At 39.1% G+C, this 18,617-nt stretch overlaps 1 pseudogene; it reads right to left on the bottom strand.

Moving 5' to 3' along the window:
- Positions 1-795: 795 nt before the first annotated feature.
- On the bottom strand, positions 796-3,063 carry LOC139354664 (uncharacterized; annotated as a pseudogene).
- Positions 3,064-18,617: the final 15,554 nt, after the last annotated feature.

Raw genomic sequence — 18,617 nt, 5'->3', positions numbered from 1 at the left:
CAACAAACTCTTTTATTGAATTATGTATATACTCCATTTGAGTTATCATTTTTATTACTTTACTTTCCAGCTCTGATACTCTTTTATTTCGTAGTTGAAATGATTTAGTTATAATTTCCATTTGATGTGATTTCGCTTCATTAATTTTATCATCAACATAAAATTTAATAGCCAAATCATTTCCATTTATTGGTTTTGAAGAGTTTTTAATTCTTTTTTTCTGAACACTTATGTGACCATCAGTGTCTAGATATATACCTGTAAGACTCTCAACTTCCCTTTTGAAAAGCAAGGAAAAATCTCGATCATTTGAAAAGTGACCAAACTTGTCAATAGACATTTTACTATTAAACAAAATGAGAAAATGTTTTCTATTTTATTAATATATTATTTTTGCTTCCCGCAATTCTTCTATTATTGAAAGAATTTCATTAGTATGGTTATTATTACCAGCAGCTCTCGATCCCATTAAGAGTTGCAATCTTTCAACAAGTTCATTAACATTATCCCAATATACATAGTTTGGTGGTATTTTTTGTAGTCTCATACACCCAGAACCAGTATGTTCTTCATTTACTGAAGATGATGAATGGTTTAATAATTGAAGAATATTTTTTAGAACGGTTCCCCTTTACTTGACCATCTGGTTGATAGTTTCTTTTGTGAGCACTAGGTTAGGTTAGGTTTGGGCGGCTGTCTGACTAAAGTCCGACACACTTAGACCTCAATGGGTCCGTTGTGATACCGCATGATCTCGTTTCTTCCTTCTCTAGGGTCCCGTTTCTAGTAGTTTCAGCTTGTGTTAAGCTGATCAGCATGTCTTCCACCCGGAAGATTTAATAAAGGCACTTATGCTTTTGAGATTAATCTCCGATATTTCGGTAAGATCGTCGATGAAGGGGCTGCCTAAGTGTTTCAGTCTGAGTCTGCATAGGGCTGGGCAGAAGCAGAGAAGGTGTTCTACCGTTTCCACTTCTTCCTCATCCCTACAGCTTCTGCAGAAATCATTTTGCGGGGCTTTTAGCCTGCCGGCATGCGCGCCAACAAGCCAGTGGCCTGTAAGAGCTCGGATCAACAAGCCACACTCTGTGCGGCTGAGCTTGAGTAACTCCGAGGTTTTCTTGTTGTTTATCACAGGCCATGTCTGGTGAGAGATGCGACACTTTGGTGCATTTTGCCAATGGGTGTTGGCTAGTGTGTTGAAGTGGTTTTTTATGTTTAGCTTGCAAGTAGCCATGGGCATACCGACATTTTCCTCTCCTGGTAGGAGAGGCTTGGTGGTGCCCTGCCTGACTAATTCGTCCGCTATGCAGTTGCCTACGATGTCCCGGTGACCCGGAACCCATATTAGGCTGATAGTAAACTGATTTGCCATCTCGTGGAGAGTCTGCGACAGTCTGCTATTGTACGAGAATTGGTGTTTGTCGAGTAGATCGACTTAATAGCCGCTTGGCTGTCACTATATATGTCTAGGTGTCCTCTCTGGAGGCTAAGGTTCCTTAAACAGGTTAGTGCTTCTTTTATAGCGTGGACCTCCGCCTGAAAGACGCTAAAGTGGTTCGGAAGCCTGAATGACTTCCTGATATCTAATTGTTCGGAGTATACACCTCCGCCGACTTGTCCTTCTAATTTGGAGCCATCTGTGTAGAAACAGATTGCGTCCGTCGTGCCCGGTCGGCCCTGTTCCCATTCCTCTCTATCAGGAATCAGGGCCTCAAAGGGTGTGTGACTATATTCAATAGATTTGCATAGATCCGTGATTTTCGGAATCGATTTATCATGCTGGAGAATTTTAGCATGGCCATATAATTGGGCTTTCCACTGCCCTGTGTCCCTCAGTCGAATAGCTGCCGATTTGGCCCTTTCCATGCCTGCTAAGTCCAGGCTAGGGAGGTTCAAGATCGCGTTCAGCGCTTCATTCGGGGTGGTTCGAATACTAATACACAAAGCCGCCATTCGGTGTACTTTGTTTAGAGGAGTCAGTATGCATTATTTGTGTAAGGCGGTCCACCACAGAGCCACTCCGTACAGTAGGACTGGCTTGACTACCGCTGTGTATATCCAGTTAACTATTCTTGGGGACATGCCCCATCTTAGCCCGATTGCTTTTTTACAGGAGTAAAGTGCAATGGTTGCTTTTTTGGTTCTCTCTTGGTTGTTTAAGCCCCATTTGAGGCGTTTATCTAGTACTAACCCCAAGTACCTGGCGTGATCGCTAAAAGAGAGATTACAATTGTTTAAAATGGGTGGGTTAAGTTGAGGAATTTTGTACCTATTCGTAAATAGAACAAGTTCTGTTTTCGAGGGATTTACCGCGAGTCCGTTCGCTATCGTCCATTCCGATAGCAATTTAAGTTTAGCGGTCATAAGATCGCAAAGTGTTTGTGGATATTTTCCATTAAAGATGATGGCGACGTCGTCTGCGTATGCCACGACCTTACAACCTCCTCCCTCCAGAATCCGCAGTAGTTTATTTACAGCGATATTCCACAAGAGGGGTGATAGTACACCTCCTTGCGGGGTGCCTCTGTTCACTAGTCTAGTCTGGGTTGAGGTCCCTAGTGTGGCTGTGACCATTCTGCTTATCAGCAATTTATGGATTAGCCTCACCATTGGCAGCTCAACCCCTAGTTCTGTGAGAGATTCTGTTATAGCGGTGGGAAGCACGTTATTGAAGGCTCCCTCTATATCCAGGAAGGAGATCAGTGTGTATTCCTTGATGTTGAGTGATTTCTCGATGCTGTTTACCACCAAGTGTAGCGCCGATTCGGTTGACTTACCTTTGGTGTAAGCGTGTTGTGCTTCTGATATTTGTGTCGGGTCTACGGTGGCCCTTATGTGTAGGCTTATCATTCTTTCAAAGCTCTTAAGCAGGAATGATGTTAGGCTTATTGGCCTAAAATCCTTTGCTGTAGTGTGAGTGGCCTTCCCTGCCTTGGGAATGAAAACCACCTTTGTTTCTTGCCATGCTGTTGGTAGTTCTCCTACCGCCAGGATGGATTGGAAGATTTTTTTTCAACCAGTTTATGGCTATTTGTCCTGCTTGCTGGATGTGAGCCGGTATTATCCCGTCCGGTCCCGGCGATTTGTATGGTTTGAAACTATGAATGGACCATTTCATGTTGAGGTCTGATAGGAGTGGATCTATTTCGTTTCCCTCTCCTGTTCCTCTTTCAGGTGGATGACCTGCTTGTTGGCTCCCCGGGAAGTGAGCGTCTAGGAGCAGGTCCAAGGACTCTTTACTGGAGTCTGACCATGATCCATCTGCTTTTTGAAGATAGCCCAAAGGCGCGGCTGTCTTAGAGAGTATTTTCCTGAGCCTTGCGGCATCAGTTGTTTTTTCTATGTCAGAGCAGAAGGTCTGCCATGCCATTCGTTTTGCTCTTCTAATGGCCTTTTTGTAAGAGGCTAGTTCAAACTTGTATTTCAGCCAATTGGTGTCCTCATTTCCCGCCTTTGCTCTGTTAAACAGGTATCTGCAATTGGTTCTGAGGATAGATAGTTGTTGGGTCCACCAGGGGGGTTTTTTCCTTCCTCTTGGTTTCTCTGTGGGGCATGCCACTTTGAAGGCAGTGTTGCATGCCTCTGTGAATTTGTATACTGTTTCGTCCAGCTCATGTGGGTTTGTGATGCTTTCTGACGGTTCCATGGGGAGGATATTCGTCAGAACTTCTTTGTACCTGTGCCAGTCGGCTCGTCTGGGGTTAGCGAAGCTGACAGGCAAGGGCGAATCAAGGGACAATACGGTTTCTATGAATCTATAGTCCGAAAAGGAGTGCTCGTCAGAGACTGCCCAGTTTTTGACTGCGCCTACGAGTGAATCTGATACCAAAGTTAGATCTATGATCGTTTGGCAAGCTTTAGTTATGAAAGTAGGGGCATTGCCTCTATTGCATAAGAATAGGTTCGAATTTAGAATAAAATCAAAAAGAGACTCACCTCTGTCGTTGTTGTTTGGGCAACCCCATTGGGTGTGATGGGCGTTGGCGTCACAGCCTATTACCAATCCGTACTTGAGCTTTTCGCATTCCTCTGCTAGTCCTCTGACCAGCGCATCTTGGGGGTTTTCCTTCTCAAAGGCCAAATAGGCCGATAGAACCCTTATAGAGCCACTCTGCAGCTCCAGGCTTACTGCGGTGTTGTCTCCGTTGCTGTAATTGCGAAGTAGAAATATACTAAGATGCCTTTTGGCTAATATGCAGGTTCGAATTTTACCTTCTTTGGTAAGCTTGTATTCCTTTGTTCCTAGTCCAGCAACCTTGCCTCCTACCAACCAAGGTTCCTGTACGAGGACTAGGTCGGCTCCGCCTTCTGTCAGGCGAAGCAGAAGTGCAGCAGACGCTGCTTTACTGTGGTGAAGGTTTATTTGTAGAAGTCTTAGTGACATCTACAGCTTCAACCTCCACCACAGTGACGTCGGCCTCCTCTGTATCGCTGAGGTCCACGTCCTCGATTGCCGGTCCGAGCGCACGCATCTCTCTGCTCAGCGACGAATCGGTAGAGTAGCCGTCCTCCGGCCCACCAGGTGCCTCCAACTCCTCAGCAAGCACCTGCTCGGCTGGGTTGCCGGCAGAGCTGCTAGCGGCGTTGGAGTCGCCCTTATACACTTTGATGTGTATCGCACTGAACCCGAAGTTCAGCACTCCACGAGCAGTCTCGATCGGAGCTACTGACTCCTTGTTCAGGAGTAAAACCGCCTGGTTGACGTCCCCTTCATGCTTCTCCACCTTGACGACTTTCCAGTCCTTCGTGGGGAGGTGCGGGTTGCATTGTTGCAACATGAAGAGGATGTCCTCCGGCGTCTTTATCACTGCTGGAATCCAGATCCTGGCTCGGGGTCTACTGGGGACATCGCACCAGTCAAGCGCAACAATGTTCGCCCCTTCGTAAACCTCGCCGAGCTTGCTTGTCGCCTCTTTGTACATATCAGCCGACCGCTGACTGTCGCATGCTACCACCTTGACGCTGCTCTGGTACCAGCCCGCGTCCATGCAACAGGGCGAGGTGCCTGGCTTCTCTCGTACCATGCGCAGGCAAATGAGGGAAAGGTGGGACTCCACTGCCTTCCACTTGTTTCTGGGGATCCTGCTCTCCGGATTTCCCCTGTCAATCAGGCCGAGTAGTACACGATTCTTTGTGATTTCGGCGAAAGAGACCGATGGCTGGATCTTTGATCTCTTCGCCGATGGCCCGGGTAGTTCGAGGGATCGCTGCCTTTTCGCCTGAGTCGCCTCTTGAGTGGGCTTTTCCTGCCCGTAGTTTGGGAGCACCTTCCTTGCCCACTCTACCTTCTTTAGCCATTCAGGCGAAGGCGTGGCAACGGTGCTCCTGGTGTGTGAGCGCAGAGTCTAGGCGGCAGTCCGCCTTTCTGCGTATGTATATTTTGCACCAGCGGGTGGCCCGAGCGCCTTGGCAGTGCCTACCGTTGCTTTCGGCGCAGATGCGCACGTCGCGGAGGCGTTTGCGGTTGGCTTTCTGCCACCCATCATCCCCAGTTTGGAATGCGGCCCTTTCTGGGCCGTGCTGGTATGGAAGGTGGAACCAGTGTTCGTCTTATCCATGGGTTTTTTAAGAGTACCCGTCTCTGTGTTTTGTGTTGTGTTGTTTGTTTTCTTGATATGTTCCATAATTTGGTCCCACGAGTTGCGGATAAGGGGAAAAGTCCGCCCGGGCAGAGATCCGCGATGCCCAGGTACGGCGATAGTTAGAACAGGGGGTCGCCATTCCCTGAGCACACCGTTTGAGACTGGGCTATTTTTGATCCGGGCCCCCAGCCAGGCTGACTCTTGGCACGGTCCGTATTACACCGTAGTCCGGCCCGGAGTGAGATGTTGTTTGGGAGGGGAGTTGGGTAGGTGTTGTGTTGGGAGTGGGTTTGTATAAAGCAACTATTTAGATGCGGCTGAACAACTCGCATCGTCGGTATTGCTTCGTTGCAAAATACCCGCTGGCTGTCCGGGACTGTTTATTTACTGGGGTTTCCGTCCACGGTACCGTGTTTGACTTATCCCACCAGCTTATTCACAGTTGACCTCGAGAGAGGTCGTCCGCTATCCGCAACCCGCGACCCGCTCGGTTGCCCCAGCTAGGCGACTTTGGAACCATCTCACAAGTTCCTCAGCCGAGAGCACTTGTTTCAATTAAAATGTTTTTATATGATTCTAAATCATTCTTAGTATAATCCTTAGGACTGTTATGAAAAATTAAAGAGTATAGACCTGGTGATAGAGTCCATAAATTTCCACTTCCTAATTCCATTAAATTTTTTTTAATATTAAGTGTTGTATTACCCAACATTAAAATATTATTTTTTTCTCTTGGTCCATAACTATTGTCTAAAATCTTTTCTTGCTTAAACTGATTAATGTTGAGATTGTACTTCGCCCCGGTATCTTCATATACACTTTCATTTAAATCATCTGTGTGAGGCTGTTGTGAAACATCGGATTCATCTATAAGAGACTGTTGTGAAACATCAGATTCATCTATAAGAGACTGTCGTGAAAATGCATCAACATAAGCATCACTCTCACTATCACTTTCGATTACTCTCTCGTGTACCCTTTTTTCTTATTTACTTTTGGGTACTCTTATTTTCTCTTTCTTGAACTTAGTCTTAATATCATGTGTATCATTAATATATTCCTTTTTATTCAGTTTTTTATTTTCAGTGAGTAATTCATGTTAAGGTTCTGTAATAGGTTTAAAAGTTTCCTCCAAATTTGATACGTTCTCATTTTTTAATTGTTTCAATTCATCAAATTTTCTTTTTAATGAATTTCTACTTTTCGTCAACTGTTCTAAAAGTTTACGCTTCATTGTTGTCGTTTTCTCTGATACTCATGTGCTACTGGGAAAAATGTAGTATAATTTAAATATTTATAACAAAGGGTTTGAGTTTGAGTTTTATAAAATTTTATTTATTTTTATTTTTATTTATCAAAATAGATACATTAATAATATTAAAAATAAATACATTTTAAGCTTTATTTAATTCTAAATAGAGATTGTTATCATACCTTTTAATAATACAAAAAATATTATCCTTTATATATTCAACTGCTGAATCATCTAAATTATCTGAGTATCGTTCCGACAAGTACAGCGTATACTCTTCAAGTTCAAGAGTGAGGGCCATCCCAAAGGTGGTTTTCTTACGTTGAGCTCGTTGAATAGGGTAGTACACCTCCGATTCCATCCTCGTCTTTGTTAAAATAGGTTTTAGTACATTACCATTAAAATCCTTGAGTACTTTCATCATCCCCGGATTGACCATTTGTAGTTGTTTCTTCTTGTAGTTGTTTTCGTTGTTTTATGTTTTGTTGCTTTTACCTGTTTTTGTTGTTGATTTTAGTTGTTTTTTTACCAGTTGTAACTGTTTTTGTTGTTTAATTTACCAGTTTTTTAGCAGATGTAGCTGTTTTTGTTGTTAATTTAACTTGTTTTTTAGCAGATGTAGCTGTTTTATTGTTCTTTTCAGCTGTTTTTAGCAGTTGTATCTGTTTTAATTGTGGTTGTTGTTTTACTATTTTAACTGTTTTTTATGTTGTTCTTCTTGTTGCTGATTTTGATGATTGCAAGATTTTTAGGTTGAAACTTTAGGCTGAGAACGTTTTAGCTTGAAACTTTTAGGTTGAGACTGTTTGCAGGTGGTTTTTAAATGTGAGTTAGAATAACTTTTGATTGAGTTTTTATGCCTTGAGGTAAACTAATCCTCCCTGTTCTTTCTCATTCTTGATTTAGAATCGACCAATCATAGCAGTGAATAGTAATAGCATGTAATAATAGCATGTAAATAGGGTGGGTTTCAAGAATCATAGAGAAATTACTTGATCATAGTGTAAAAGTTAGAGTGGGATAGAGAGTAAGAATTGGAGGGACAGGTGTCCACAGTTGGTACTATTAAAGGCTTGTTTTCTCTCATAGTTATAGTTAATGTTATTCCCCAAGTATTTCACAATTTCTTTTGGGGGTTGTAAATTTCCAAAACTATCAAAGTAATGTATACTTTTTTTATTTTTGTTATAAGCTACCCAATGCGTACCATTTGATGAACTATCTTCTAGGTTTATAATTCCTGACTCTTCTCTCCAAGGAGATTTGGGCAGTGAGTCTCTCATAAACACACCTCGGAAATGTGGAATGTACTTTTGAGCAAAATTCAAAATTTCGAAATTTTAAAGAGGTTTTTAGGTAGCTTAGTAATTAGCTTTTTGGATTTCCTCTAAATGGATTAAGATATAATCCATAACCTTTTCTATAAGGTTTAAGAAACATACCTTCACCCACCTTAATACTTTACATTTTCTTATTATGTTGTTTACTCTCTTCTAATTGTTTTTTACCCATATTTGCATTATTGATAGTTTTAGCAATGGCTGCACTACCAGAGGCGAGACTTCCTAATGCACTTAGTGCAGTCAAAATGGGTACAATAGGTAAAAAACCACCAATTTTCGGTACATTAATAATACGAAGAATCTTAATATTTTTTTTATTTCTACCAATTGATTTATTGACTGATTTACGTGCAACCTTAATCGCACTCATTAGATCTAGTGGCTTCCGAGTTTTCAATGCCCGTATTCCTGTTTGGATAACATTTGAAAAACTCTTTACCTTTGATTTCCTTTTCTTACACTTTCTCTTTGTTCCCTTTTTCACACCCATTCCGAATTTCTTTTTTGTTTTCATAATATTTTTAATCAAGTATGCTGTTGTTTTCTCTGCAATACTACTATCTTTTGAACCAACACGTTCCCACGCTTTATTTATTAGTACTGCGTCAGCCTTATGTCGATCAGCTAGATCCTTATATTGTGAATATGCAATATCATGTACTCTACAAGCTTCATCCAATTGATTTATCCCACGATCACCGCGCTCCAACCTTTGTTTTAGCTTTGTTCCAGGTCCACAAAAATTATAACCAGGTTTATGTGCTTCAAATGGAAGTGTGTTAATTATTTTGTTGATAATACCACTACCTCGTTTCAAGTTTGAACTCTGACTGCAATAATTATAAAAACTTTTACCCATTTTATATAATGTTTAATCAAGGACCATTTCTCATCGAATGAAGTACATTACACACGTGAATATGCGTTTAATACGTCAAAAACAAGAAATCTGTGTTAGAAATATCGAGGGTGGTGATCATTCATTAACAAATTCAGTTCCACGACATAGTTCTTTATTACCCAATACAATAAGAGCATTGGTTGTCGGTCCCTCAAACTGTGGAAAAACAAATGTTATGCTCAGCCTTATTGAAAGTCCAAACGGGCTAAAATTTGAGAATATATATGTATTCTCAAAGAGTTTATATCAACCAAAGTATGAGTACTTAGAGAAACTAATTAAACCGATAAAGGGAATGGGATATTATACGTTCTCACAAAATGATGAAGTTTTACCACCCGCTAAGGCTAAAGAAAACTCTATTATGATTTTTGATGATGTTGCTTGTGAAAAACAAAACAACATTCGTTCATATTTCTGTATGGGGCGTCATAAAAATATAGATTCCTTTTACCTATGTCAAACATATACTCATATTCCAAAACATCTAATACGTGATAACGCGAATATGATTATAATGTTTAAACAAGATGATTTAAATATGCGTCATATATATCGTGATCATGTGAATACTGATATGTCCTATGATTCATTTATGAAAATTTGTCAAAAGTGTTGGAGTGATAAATACGGATTCCTCATAATAAGTAAAGATCGATTTAGCGTCGCTTGTGACCGGTTGTGTTTATCTTGTGCTCTGTGATTTTTGTCAATTTGTCATTAATATTTGTGTTACTGGTGCCTTGCTTTGTGTCTTAGTCCAACACAACCAGCCGTGCTTGTGTTTTAAATCGTCTGTTTATGTTTAATTGTCTATTTTATTGTAGCAATTTTAACAAAACCTAACTCTGTTTATACCCGTTACTCGTAGAGTAAAAGGGTATACTAGATTCGTCGGAAAGTATGTAACAGGCAGAAGGAAGCGTTTCCGACCCCTTAAAGTATATATATTCTTGATCAGGATCACTAGCCGAGTCGATCTAGCCATGTCCGTCTGTCCGTCTGTCCGTCTGTCTGTCCGGATGAACGCTGAGATCTCGGAAACTATGAGAGCTAGGCTATTGAGATTTGGCGTACAGATTCCTGTGCTTCTTACGCAGCGCAAGTTTGTTTCAGTAGACTGCCACGCCCACTCTAACGCCCACAAACCGCCCAAAACTGTAACTCCTACAGTTTTGATGCTAGATAGAAAATTGTAACTGAAATGTATTGTTCTCATCAATACCTATCGATTGACCTAAAAAAAGTTTGCCACGCCCACTTAAACGCCCACAAACCGCGAAAACCTGTGACGCCCACTATTTGCATGCTAGATAAGATAGATAAATTTTAACTGAAATGTATTGGTGTCGTCAATACCTATCGATTGATCCAAAAATAAATTTGCCACGCCCACTCTAACGCCCATAACGCTTAAATCTGTCTACCGCCGGTAGGTGGCGCATTTTAATCTCGCTTTGCTGCTTGCATATCTCCATTTCCCTTTGAGTAACGGGTATCTGATAGTCGAGGTACTCGACTATAGCGTTCTTCCTTGTTTTAACCTGTGCATTTTGTTATTGTAACTTCTGTACGCTGCGGTGCATTTGTTTCAATAGCTTTTGTTGTTGTTTCCCATAATCTGTAATCTCTCTCTCTCTTGTAATCTCTCTCCCGTTTCTTGTCGTCGCAACTGTTGTCGTGTATATTTTGTTTGTGTTTCGCAAGCCACGCTCAGTCGACAGCCACTCTGTCGCGCTCTCTCGCTTTCGCAGTCTCTTCGCGCTCTTATACTGTTGTGTTTTTGTGTGTCTACATTTTTATTGTTTGATCCCAGTGTCAAATTAAGTGAGGTTTTTATAATTCTTTTGATTCTTTGGTTTTATAAACAACTTTTTTTTTCTTATATTTAAATACGTAAAAATGGCTCTTTTTTGTTCCAAGAAAGATTGTGAGTTTGGATCGTCACCTAATGATGTTTTTATTTACTGTCGTCTCTGCAATACAGTCATTCATCCAAAATGTACTGGACTTGTTGGCAGAGTAAAAGATTTTATTGATCTGCGTGTTGGTTTTTCGTGGACTTGTGCCTCTTGCGTTGAAATAGACCGTGATTTGGATGGCTATGTTGCGCTGACCAATGATCGTTTTATGAAACTTTTTGATAAGCTTATGAGCGTAGTTGCTGATTTTAAAGAGTTTAAGGCGGACCTTGATAATAAAAACATGTCAGTAGGGTCACCTAAACGCAAAAAGACCGCTCCTTTAAAATCTGCTCCCGTAAAGGCATCAGTTCCAAATATTTTTACCCGATCGGTATCGGCAGCTATGTCGGCATCTACTGGGTCTGGGGGACCTAAAGTTTCTCTGACAGCAGTACCCATAGGTACCAAAAGCTCTGGAGGAGTCCCTGTTTCTGCTAGTCAGCCTAAGGGGTCAAACCCTATGCAGCTTTCTGTGCCTACTGGTGAAGTTAGCTCTATAGGAGTCCCTAGTCTTGATAATCAGACGAACGATGTTCAGATTGCTAATGGTGGAAGAAAGAGCCTCTCGGTTGTTCCATATAGGAAGCAATTATTTGTGTCTCGTTTAACACCTGAAACCACATCTGCAGATGTTTTGGAATTTATACAACAGGAATTCCCATCTCAAAACATCACAGTGGAGAAGTTTAAATTTCCATATGTTCGTATGATATCTTCATTTAAAATATCTGCTCCTCCGGAAGTATTTAATGTACTAAATTCTAAAAGTTTTTGGCTTAATGATGAATTGGTCATTAAAGAATTTGTTCCAAACAGACGGAGAACTAATAATAGGCCTTCCACGACTGTACCTGCGCCAAAAAACTGAGCAGTTTATTTTTGGCCTATCAAAATGTTAGGGGACTCAATATGAAGCTACCTAAGCTTTATGCTGACTCCTCTGCCTTTTCTGAAGACATTCTGGCCTTTACTGAGACTTGGCTGAAACCGGAGATATCAGACTCCGAAGTTCTGTCCAAAAATTTTAATACGTATAGAACTGATCGCTCTCCTCGTAGGGGGGGTGGGGTGCTGGTTGCCGTTACCTCTACTTTATCATCGGAGAGAATATACTTTCTTAATCCCAATGACATAGAATTCGTTGGTGTTAAAGTTTCTTTGAAATCTTTTTCTATTTATGTAACTTGTTCTTATATTCCACCTGGATCCAACTTAACAATTTATGACCAACATTTGTCTGCAATAAAAACTGTTTTATCTCATCTTTCCGAAAGGGATCTTTTAATTGTTTTGGGTGATTTCAAACTCCCTGACATTTCTTGGTCCCTTTCCACTGACTCACTTGTCTATACCCCTTTATCTGACCATGACTTCGTTGACGGTCTGTTAGAATTATCATTACAGCAAGTTAGCTTTATACGTAATTCACTAAACAGACAATTAGATCTTGTATTTGTTTTAGATCCGTCTGAAGTCACTGTATCTAGAATTGACCCACTAGTTGTGCCTGAAGACCAGTATCATCCCACATTAGAACTTTCAATTTGTCTCCCCGGCGTTGATACCCTCTCTCCTTCACTTTCTCCAAATAAATGTAGATGCTTTCGTAAATGTGACTTTAGTAAACTCAACAACTTGATTTCACAATATAACTGGACAAATTTATATAATTGCTTTGATATTGAAAGTGCTGCGGAACTATTTTATAGTGTCCTAAACTCTTTTTTCAGTGAATGTGTTCCTAACAGTTTTCCTCCTAAGTTAGACAGGCCACCTTGGTTTACCAATCAGTTGCAAAGACTTAGAAACCTAAAAACAAACTTCTATAAAAAGTACAAAAAGTTGGGTAGGCCATCCGATTTTTCAAGATATGTGGTGGCTCGTACTAATTTTAATGTACTTAACAGTCATTGCTATTCCATGTATTTGAACCGATGTAAATTTGAATTTTCAAAGGATCCGAGGCAATTTTATAACTTTGTCAATGCTAAGCGAAAGTCTTCAGCATTGCCATCATCCGCCATTAAACTCTATTGAGGCATCTACGGATCCCGAAATTGCAGATTTATTTGCTGAATTCTTCCAATCTACTTATAGTTCAGTTTCATGGTCTAATTCTAGCTACCCTAATCACTTAAACAGGGCAAATTGTATTTTTTCTCCTGTAATCACCGAGAGTTCTCTCTTAAGGGATTTAGGAACTATAACGCCAACCTATTCTCCGGGGCCAGATGGACTCCCTGGGTGTGTTCGTAAGTTTTGTGCCCGAACTATTTGTAAACCCATTCTGAAACTTTTTAATTTGTCTATCTCATCATCTGTTTTTCCTACTATCTGGAAAGATTCTTTTATTATTCCACTCCACAAAAAGGGTGCGAAGGCTGATGCTCAGAACTATAGAGGAATCTCCAAATTGTCTGCAATTCCTAAAACATTTGAGCGCATTATTACCTCTCAGTTGCAACATTTGTGCTCCTCTTTAATATCGCCGTGTCAACATGGTTTTGTTAAGCGTAGATCGATTACCACTAACCTGCTCGAATTGACATCTTTTGTACTAGATGGATTTAACAAAAAATTGCAGACGGACGTTATATATACAGATTTTAGTAAAGCCTTTCACTCTGTTAACCACTCTTTTCTTTTATTCAAATTAGATCAGCTTGGGTTTCCGAATAATCTGTTAACTTGGATTTCAAGTTATTTGAATGGTAGATCTCAGAGGGTTTTATTCAAAAACGCTGTTTCCATGATGATCAACGTAACATCTGGAGTACCTCAGGGCAGTCATATAAACCCTTTGCTGTTTACTCTGTTTATAAATGATCTTCCCTCTATCGTAACTCACTCTCGTGTACTAATGTATGCTGATGATGTTAAGCTTTGTTTTTCATATAATAATATTGAGTCTGATTTCTGCTTGCAGACAGACATTAATAGATTCCAGGAATGGTGTAGTAACAACCTTTGGAATTTAAACTATCTTAAATGCAACGTTATGACTTTTTATAGGGGTACGCCAACGTTCATGAGTTACTCTCTTCAGAACATGTCCTTGGACCGAATATACTCAGTAAACGATTTAGGTGTTCTCCTAGATCCTAAACTTAAATTTGACTCCCACATAACCTCTACTGTAAATAAAGCTATGAGTGTTCTTGGGTTTATAAAGCGTTGGTCCAAAGAATTTGATGATCCATACACTACCAAATTATTATTTACCTCACTTGCCCGACCTAATTTAGAATACTGTTCTTCCGTTTGGAGTCCTCAGTATCAAGTGCACATTGACCGTATAGAGTCCGTACAGAAACAATTTCTTCTTTTTGCCTTACGTGGTTTGAACTGGGATCAAAACGTCATGTTGCCTTCTTACTCGAGTAGATTGCTATTAATTAATTTGCCTACTCTAGTAAGCCGTAGAATTATGCTTGGTACTATTTTTATGAATAATCTTATCAGAGGCGATATTGATTCTGTAGATTTGGTAAGCCGCCTAAGTTTCAATGTTCCTGTTAGACTAATGCGAAACTACCATCCTATTAACTTGCCACGATGTTCATCTAATTTTAGTCAGCATGAGCCCTTTTGCGTTCTTTCTAATAATTATAACAACCTGTATCATTTAATTTGTTCCTCAACTTCTATCCCTGTACTAAAAACTAAAATCTTAGCTCATTTGCTTTAATCTTGTTGATCTATGTTTTGTCCTGTCTTTATTTGTTCTATGTACCTTCCTCGCGAACCGTATTTGCCCGAAATAAAAATGGGCCCGCGCGTAACAAGCACGTGCTTGGTGTCGTTTGGGCCACTTGTTTGTACTGCTCTTAGTGCATCAACGTTCAACAATATAACGATATGGAAGAAGGAAGATACAGGAAGGGTTTTAATGAATATATAATTATTTGAGAATATAAGTTTCATTCTGTAAGCTATATTTTCACAGTACATTATTAGATCCCAAAATGCGTAGATCATTCACTCTTACATTAAATGGTAATGAACCCATTACAAACATTTCTTATTTCCCACCCATTGAACTGACAAATGGTGAATATGAGTGTGCGCTCATTGACTTTCATATGTACAACTCTATACCCAATGTTGATATAAATAATAGTCTATTGCATATTGGTGATAAAGTAATTCAACTTCCAATTGGATCATATGAACTCAATGATATTTATGATTTTCTAAAAAATAAACTAAAAGATTATGATCTTGAGAAAACATTTCAAATGGAGAGTAATAACACACTTCAAGTTCATATTACAACTACCAAGGAACCTATTTATTTTAATAGAAACAACACCATTGGACAATTGCTTGGTTTCAATAAAAAAATAATTTACCCCGACTTGAAAAAAACATATATATCTGATCAACCTGTCAACATTTTAAAAATAAACACAATACGCTTAGTATGTAATATTGTAAGCGGGTCATATATTGATAGTAGACAAGATCATTCATTATACGGATTTGGAATTAATGTTCCACCAGGCTATAAAATGAATATCACACCACACAATCTTATTTACTTACCAGTCAACACTAGAGAAATAAGTACACTCTCTATACACATAACTGATCAGAACGGTGAACTAACAAATTTACGCGGTGAAAACTATACAATTCGTTTACACTTAAGATTAATACAATGATTGTATACAATAAAAGAGGTGATACTTACCATCATCAGCACACTTTAAAACATAAAGTTAGAGGAAGAGGATCGAAACCAAAAAGACACACACTTACATTAAAAAATAAGTTAATTCTTAAATTATTGGGCTTCAAAGTGCGAGTTTAACTTAAGTCATGGGGTTGAATGAAATATTGGCATTACGGGAAAAACCTTTCTCTGATGAAAGTATATCAAAGAAGGAATATCACAGCTATCAACCCTATCAACAATCATTTAAACCAAATGATGAGATAAGAATTACAATCCAAAATCAAGATTTATATGTACTCCCCCATGAGAGTCTTCTAAATTTTCAAGGAGATATTACCCTAATTAAGGAAGGGGGAGCGGTAGAAACTCAAAATGTTATTGCGAGAATGAGAAATAATTGTATGGCATACTTTTTAAATGAAATACGCTATGAAATAAATGGTGTTGAAAAAGATAGAACAAGATTTAGTGGTATTACTTCTACAATAAAAAACTTTGTTTCTTTAAATCAATTTGAAAGCAAGAGACCTTACAATTCTGGATGGAGTGGAGGACCCGAATTCAATTTAACCCCCCACTTAAACTTTTCAATACCCCTTAAAAATCTACTTGGATTTGCTGAAGATTTCAAAAAAGTATTATTAAATTGTAAACATGAACTAGTACTATTAATATAAAAAGATTTTAATGATGTACTTGAGCAAGATAAATTTGAGAGTGCACAATTAGTCGGAAAATATCATCTCAATATGACTAATATTACATGGAAAGTTCCTCATATAACACCCAGCGATTCAACGAAAATTAAAATGTATGATATTATAAAAAGTGGAACCAATCTACCGATTGCATTCCGTAGTTGGGATACATACATTAATCCTAAACTAAGTAATGGAACAAATCATGTTTGGAATGTTAAATTAGCTGCTAACCGAGAACGTCCACGATTTGCTTTAATTGGATTTAAAGATAACCACCATCTGATTACAAACAATTTAAGAAATCTAAAGGTCTACTTAAACTCTGAAACATATCCCTACGATGACTTAAACTTGGACTTTGATAAAGATCGATTTGCTCACCTATATGATATGTATTGAAAGTTTCAATCTAGCTACTATAACCGAAGTGAATCTCCTTTACTATCACCTACAGAGTTTAAAACTAAAGCTCCTATTATCGTAATTGACTTATCATATCAAAATGAAATGGTTAAATCGGGACCCATTGATGTAAGGATTTCAATTGAACTTACCAAGCCCGCTATCGAAAATGCTCAAGTATATTGCGTGCTCATACATGATCGTTTAGTTGAATATAACCCGTTGAATGGTCTAGTTCAGCGGATTGTCTAACAATTAATCAATCAATCATGAGTGATGATATTGTTGCAATTGATGTTCAAGGATTTCTTGGGAATAATAATAAATTTATTCTAAAAGAAATTGGAGTCGTATTCAAAAACGAGACAATCTTGAATTCTAATTTTATCATACACTCTCCACATGATTTTATTGAATTGAATAAGAAATGTAGAAAAACAGCTACTTGGCTAACAAAAAAACATCACAAAATTTATTGGAATGATGGAGTATACTTTTTCAAAGAAACACAAATGTATTTAAGAGAAATAATTAGAAAACAGGAAATAATTTGTAAGGGATATCAAAAAAGTTTATTCCTACAAAAATTTTTAAATTTAAGCTTTATGCTGACTCCTCTGCCTTTTCTGAAGACATTCTGGCCTTTACTGAGACTTGGCTGAAACCGGAGATATCAGACTCCGAAGTTCTGTCCAAAAATTTTAATAGAACTGATCGCTTTCCTCGTAGGGGGGGTGGGGTGCTGGTTGCCGTTACCTCTACTTTATCATCGGTGAGAATATACTTTCTTATTCCCAATGACATAGAATTCGTTGGTGTTAAAGTTTCTTTGAAATCTTTTTCTATTTATGTAACTTGTTCTTATATTCCACCTGGATCCGACTTAACAATTTATGAGCAACATTTGTCTGCAATAAAAACTGTTTTATCTCATCTTTCCGAAAGGGATCTTTGAATTGTTTTGGGTGATTTCAATCTCCCTGACATTTCTTGGTCCCTTTCCACTGACTCACTTGTCTCTACCCCTTTATCTGACCATGACTTCGTTGACGGTCTGTTAGAATTATCATTACAGCAAGTTAGCTTTATACGTAATTCACTAAACAGACAATTAGATCTAGTATTTGTTTTAGATCCGTCTGAAGTCACTGTATCTAGAATTGACCCACTAGTTGTGCCTGAAGACCAGTATCATCCCACATTATAACTTACAATTTGTCTTCCCAGCGTTGATACCCTCTCTCCTTCAGAATAGGGGGGGTGGGGTGCTGACTGCCGTTACCTCTACTTTATCATCGGAGAGAATATACTTTCTTAATCCCAATGACATAGAATTCGTTGGCGTTAAAGTTTCTTTGAAATCTTTTTCTATTTATGTAACTTGTTCTTATATTCCACCTGGATCCGACTTAACAATTTATGAGCAACATTCGTCTGCAATAAAAACTGTTTTATCTCATATTTCCGACAGGGATCTTTTAATTGTTTTGGGTGATTTCAATCTCCCTGACATTTCTTGGTCCCTTTCCACTGACTCACTTGTCTCTACCCCTTTATCTGACCATGACTTCGTTGCCGGTCTGTTAGAATTATCATTACAGCAAGTTAGCTTTATACGTAATTCACTAAACAGACAATTAGATCTAGTATTTGTTTTAGATCCTGTGAGGAGTTGAATAACTCCCCACAAATAGAAGCAGCAGCAGATGGCCGGCCGCTTACCAGATACGCGGCGAATTCGCGTAGTAACGGCGCGGCGGGGAGAACGAGAGAGTTTGGAGACCAATGAAG

The sequence above is a fragment of the Drosophila suzukii genome, unplaced genomic scaffold (genome assembly GCF_043229965.1).
Source record: "Drosophila suzukii unplaced genomic scaffold, CBGP_Dsuzu_IsoJpt1.0 scf_12, whole genome shotgun sequence".
In the NCBI taxonomy this organism is placed as follows: Eukaryota; Metazoa; Arthropoda; class Insecta; order Diptera; family Drosophilidae; genus Drosophila; species Drosophila suzukii.
This window is presented reverse-complemented; position numbering and strand designations above follow the sequence as displayed.